The sequence below is a fragment of the Triticum dicoccoides genome, chromosome 4B (assembly GCF_002162155.2).
Source record: "Triticum dicoccoides isolate Atlit2015 ecotype Zavitan chromosome 4B, WEW_v2.0, whole genome shotgun sequence".
Lineage (NCBI taxonomy): Eukaryota > Viridiplantae > Streptophyta > Magnoliopsida > Poales > Poaceae > Triticum > Triticum dicoccoides.
The window spans coordinates 401,747,125-401,753,196 of NC_041387.1; the positions used below are offsets into that span (position 1 = coordinate 401,747,125).

A 6,072-nucleotide genomic window follows, 5' to 3' on the forward strand; every position below is an offset into this window, starting at 1 on the left:
AGTGCATTTTTTCAAGTTTGCATAAAGGCGTTCCTTGCGAAGAGTTTGCAACACAGATTTAACATGATTAATATGCTCTTTCATGGTTTTGCTAAACACAAGGATATCATCAAAGTAAACCACAACGAAGACTCCAATGTAAGGTCTAAGCACATGATGCATAAGACGCACAAAAGTTCCGGGTGCTTCCGACAAACCCATAGGCATCACTAACCACTCATATAAGCCAAATTTGGTTTTGAAAGCGGTTTTCCATTCATCACCTTCTTGAATGCGAATTTGATAATAGCCACTTTTAAGATCTATTTTTGAGAAAAAGTTGGCTCCACTAAGTTCATCAAGCATATCATCTAAACGAGGAATGGGATGCCTACAACGAACGGTAATGGCGTTTATGGGTCTACAATCGGAACACAAGCGGAAACTTCCATCGGGTTTAGGCACAAGTATAACGGGAACGGCACATGGGCTTAAGCTTTCACGTACATGACCGTTGTTGATGAGTTGTTGTACTTGTCGTTGAATCTCCTTGGTTTCTTCGGGATTGACATGGTATGGGGCTTTGTTTGGAAGTGGCGCTCCGGGGATGAGGTCGATTCAATGCTCAATGCCTCGTAGTGGAGGTAGACCCGAAGGTAGCTCATGGGGAAGACATCTTTGAATTCCTGCAAAAGAGACTGAAACACTAATGGTAACTCGTGAGAGGTGTTAGTTGTTGGCTCTCCATCTTTGCACACAAGGACGAAGTGCATCACACTCGATGGGTTCTCACACACTTCTCTTATCTCCCTTTTGGTGGCAAATAGGATGAGGTTTTTCTCTCTAGGCGAAGAGGCGCTCATATTTGGCTTGTGGCTCTCACTCACTTTTGGGTGGGTCACTTTCTCACTCTTCTCTCCATAGTGGGTGGCTTGCTTGTCGGCTATCACTTGACTAGGGGACATAGGTCGTAGCACATACTCCTTCCCTTTCATCTTGAAGCTATAGTGATTGGTTCGCCCATTGTGGATGACTCCACGGTCGAATTGCCATGGTCGACCAAGAAGGAGGTGGCAAACGGACATTGGGACCACATCACATTCCAAAGTGTCTTCATAAGCACCTATTTTGAAAGAGACTTGGACCGTATGCTCGACTCGTATAGTGCCGGAGTCACTTAGCCATTGAACCTTGTAGGGGTGCGGGTGCTTCCGCTTGACCAATTGAAGCTTTGAACATAGTTCTTCACTTGCTAAGTTGTGACAACTACCTTCATCGATGATGACCTTGACGGATCTTCCATTGATGCCGGCCTTTGTGTGGAAGATGTGGCATCGTTGGTCTTCTTCTAGTTGATGTTGAAGTGTCAAGACTTTGGAGACAACGAGAGCGGGGCTTGAATCCTCATCACAAAAGACTTGATCATCTTCATCCTCGTTCACGCGCCGGTGCATGGCCACTTGCTCAATGGCTTCCATCTCCTCTTCACTCATTGAGTCATATGTGCCGTCGTCGTTGAGGATCATGGTGCGCTTGTTCGTGCATTGGTAGGACTTGTGGCCTCGGCCGCCGCAAGTGAAACACTTGAAGGAGCTTGTTTTGACGGTCTCGTCGGTTGGAGTAGATGATGAAGCACGCGGCTTGAAGTTGCTTGTCGTAGGAGGAAGACGACTTGAACTGGTCGAAGTTTTCTTGTAACTTGACTTGTCGTCGTTGCTTGGAGAAGATTTGGTTGACGTAGATGTTGGAGGAGTCGTTGAAGCTTGGATGTTGGAGAAGCCGTAGGTCTTGGATGAGTACTTGGCGTACTTGAAGTCATCTTGCACTTGACGTTCCGCCTTGGTTGCTTGATGTACGAGCTCAATGAGGTTGGAATAGGGTTTGAAGTCGGCGAGCTTCTTGATGGGATGATTGAGTCCATTCAAGAATCGTGCCATTGTTTGCTCATCATCTTCCTTGACATTGGCTCGAATCATGGCTATCTCCATTTCCTTGTAGTATTCTTCAACACTCTTTGTTCCTTGCTTGAGGAGTTGTAGCTTCTTGAAGAGATCGCGGTTGTAGTAGGTTGGTACAAAGCGTGCCCGCATGACATCCTTCAAAGCTAGAAAACAAAGGGTAGGGGCTCCAAAAACGTGATCGACGTGGCTCATGATACCACCAAAAATATCAACTTCAGGCCCCCGGAACCTGGCCCGGAACTTCAGGCCCCCGGAGGTTCCGGGGGCCTGAAGTTCCGGGCCAGGTTCCGGGTTAAGCAGAAAGTTGGCATGCCCGGGGTGGTCGATGTCGAAGGAGGCCGGAAGTTTCGGGCAGGCCGGAAGTTCCGGGGGTCGGAAGTTCCGTGCAGGTTCCGGGCTGAGCAGAGAGTTGACGCCTGTCGCTTCTTCTTCAACGTTGTACCTGATCACACACAGAGTTTCCGAGGTAGTAGCCATGTCTCTTGAGTAGAAAGAGGGATTTCGGAGAGGAGCGAGTTCACCTTATCTTCGATAGCCTTAGAGCGGGCTCGAGTCATGGGTCCACGTGGTGTTGAAGGAGATGTAGATGCGTCCATGGGGATGATGGAAGGATGCTCCGCATCACTTCCCTTATAAGATGATATACAAGGAAGTTTATTGCTTAGTGTAATTAGACAAGTGCTTGGATTATTCTGTAGTGAAAATAATGTGATTTTCCATCTTCTTTATGTTCTTAGATGAGCTCACCTTAGGCCTTAGCCATACAAAGTAATTTGTGAAGATATATGTTCCTTAATTTGATCCCACCTTCCCTGATTAAACATATGTCATTACTCGATTTGATTATTGTATTAGTGTCTCTTAAGTTTGCTGAAATAGCTTGATGTTTCCTTTGAATTTAGAAGAAGAGATTCCAGCCATAAGATTCTCAAGTTCGTTGGCTCTACGGCCGCATCATGACAAGACGGCCACAAGGCAGTTGTTGCTTCCAGGCGCACAAAGGCCACCGATCGGATCAGCGCGAAGAAACCCGTTCAGATCGCCGCCACAAGCCTCGCCTCAGCAACAGGTCAACCTCTGCACCTACAACCACTTCGACAGGCCGTCAGTCAAAGCAGGTCCATTTTACCCTCCTTCATGCAGATGAGTCCGATCAAGTTTATTTCAAATTTCAATCTAGAGTAGTTACACTTTTTTGCCTCTGCGTGCCTGCTTCTTCTAGCATAGTTGCATTTCTCCGATTTTCACAGCTTCAAATAACTACCTACGAATTGCGTACACGATTCATCATCGTTCAATTGCCCTGTACCCTATGTGAATTATATTCTGAAGTACAAGTTGACAACAACCTACTAGCTGTACATACTTTTCAGCTGGTACAAAGTAAAAAAGAAAGGGCATGATTAAACCAAATAACAACATGGCATTTCCTTGCAGAAAATGCATGATGTTATATGCATCAATGATGATAGCGAATCTTCTGAATCACTTCCTCAGCTTAACAATTTAAGCTCACTCCAGCAACACAGGAAATACAAACCAACTGTTATCAACATCAGTGACGGCAGTAATGATGGCCGGTCTTCTGAATCACTTCGTCAGCTTAACAATGTAATCTCACTCCAGCGACGCAGCAAATACAAACCAGGTAGTGATAAGTGCAACCTGCTAATTTTCCCTTTTTAACCTCCTACTTATATTCACCTATTAGGCATCTTATTGTCCATAATTACATAGGCCCTTCACATCATCGCAAGAAAGCCAGCAAAGACAAGCAAAAGAAGCACACATCCGATGGTACAGAACCATCTACCTGTGCCACTGTAATACCATTAGGCCTTAATTTAATTTGTCTTCCTATAGATGCTAATCTTTCAAAAACCTCCTCTACTTATAAACATCAGCACCTGCAATTAAGCCCATAATCCGTACGTGCAAACAATGTTTTCATTTGATCTTCTAATACCAGTACATACTTATGCTTACACCAGCCATTTTAAAAAGGCATTCATAGGGGAACCCGCCTGGAAGCTTTGATGATCATTGCACATGAGGTAACAAAGTGAAGCTTTACAAAGATCAAGTCAGAAAATTGAAGCGTCTCAGCGCTACGAAAAAATTACACATCAATTGTTACATTTTCCACATGAGCCTTCAAGTACCTATGGAAGTATACCATGCAATCATTATGCCACAATGACACTCTGCTTATTCGTTCGTTCACACCTTCTGAAAACCAGTCAGACTAAGAAGATGACTAAATAAGCTCTACAACTGCATAAATTCACATTGCATTATGTTTGTAGCTATATGCCCCGAATAATGGCGAGTGGACATGCCATCACACGCGGTCGGTATCCACACCGCACGCTGCCACGCGATTCGTGCTAATTAAATACACTTTCATCGTATAATGATCTCCCCTCTGCATATAGCAAATGGTATAGACGCGTATTCCAAGCTCACACATGCAGCCGTGCCCCGCGATGCAACACACGCACTGAACTCTGCTCGTGGCCAGCATCTTAGCCCCAACGGCCACCCGCGAGGTAGCACACGGTGTGGACTGGGTTCTGGCACGACAACATGTCAGTTTTTAAACGACGGGACCAGCATAAACTTTTTCAGCCTGGCTCCATTCGTTTACTGTAAATGGCTGACAGGACGTGAAGGCACCCATCATTTTTTAAATGCAACATGCACCATCCTTTATCCACCCCGCAGCTCTAATTCTTGTGACTTTGTTCGTCTGCATAGCTAGCTGAACCCAACCATGGAGATATGTAGCTTCTTATGAAAAACATAGAGATGTAGAATAGTTCACTGACTCCTCCAACACCAATATTGTGAATGGCTGTCGGGAAAGCTTGATGCCATTGCGACCTAGCTTGTCCTGCTGGTTCTTCAAGTGGTAGGTTGACGATGGGTCTACACTGCGGTCTTGCATGTGAGGAGCGAGATACCAACTAACGAGAGAAATTGCACGTAGTGACAAATTCTTACATGCACTTGCCATGCAGAAGATAACGATGTGCAGCTAACAGGGATCAGGATTTCCAGAAAGTGCCATGGTTTCCTTTATTATTATTCTCCAAATGGATTTTTTTAAACGGGAATAAATATCCTACTACCAACATCCATTTAATTGATCACAAAGGAAAATTAATACCGGCCTGCACCCCCATCAATCCACCCATGACTGTCCTGCAGCCCATCAGGACACCCAGGAAGTATTAATTGCTGCATTTGTGTGGAGAAAACAAGTTTATAATCGAAACAAAACATAAGCGTCAATGAGACTTGCGCAGGGTAGCTAAGCAAACGCATAAGCCACACAGTACTCACTACTCATAATGTTCCAGGAAGCACAAGATGAAGAATGATCAAGTGATAACCAAATAAACAAAAGAAGCAGAATAAGGCACAGCTTGAAGCGATCAAATAAACCAAAGATGGATCAAGTAGAGTCTCGATAGGCTAACCTGTTAACATCTGTTTCTGCTGGAGCTATCTCCTCTTGTTATACGGACACAAAATGAGCTTAGGCAAAACAAACCACAGCAAAAACGGCAGGCCCACACTTATTAAGTGCCATTCAAGACGTACAACAGGTGAGTCGGACACGTTTAAATGCCAACCAGTGCCTAGACCACCAGCCCATTTAAGATGCCTATCACATACGCGTATTCATCAAATTAACTCGTTGTATCATTTCGGTATTCATTAATTCGCTATATTAAGTGCTAATCTTGCAGCATGCATGGACTGCCCAGATTTCATCCTCGCGTGGCACCATGTCCCAAAAATCCGTGTCGCTATATGCCCTACCTATTCACTACTAACATTGCTACTAACTGGCTTCTTGCGCCATTGACGTAACCGGGTCATCTAGTTGGACGAACAAAAAAGAACTTGAGAGACTTGTTAGAGACTTGGTAAAGGAAATGCCCTACCAGATCACTGGATTTGTATAGTAGACCGAGTAAATCATCGACAACGAGAAGGCAAACTCCCTGGACTCGAGTCCTACTCTTGAGTTCTCTATAATAAACTAAACACCAGACTGAAAACAACATGGGAAAAGGAAGAAGCCAGCCACGACAAAACAAGATCTTCCAGGCTAAGTCGTCGT

The 6,072-nt window shown here is 44.8% G+C and overlaps 1 pseudogene; it reads left to right on the forward strand.

The window, feature by feature from the left end:
* The window catches only part of LOC119296336, a 39,291-nt pseudogene extending 35,128 nt beyond the window's left edge, over nt 1-4,163 (forward strand).
* Nucleotides 4,164-6,072: the final 1,909 nt, after the last annotated feature.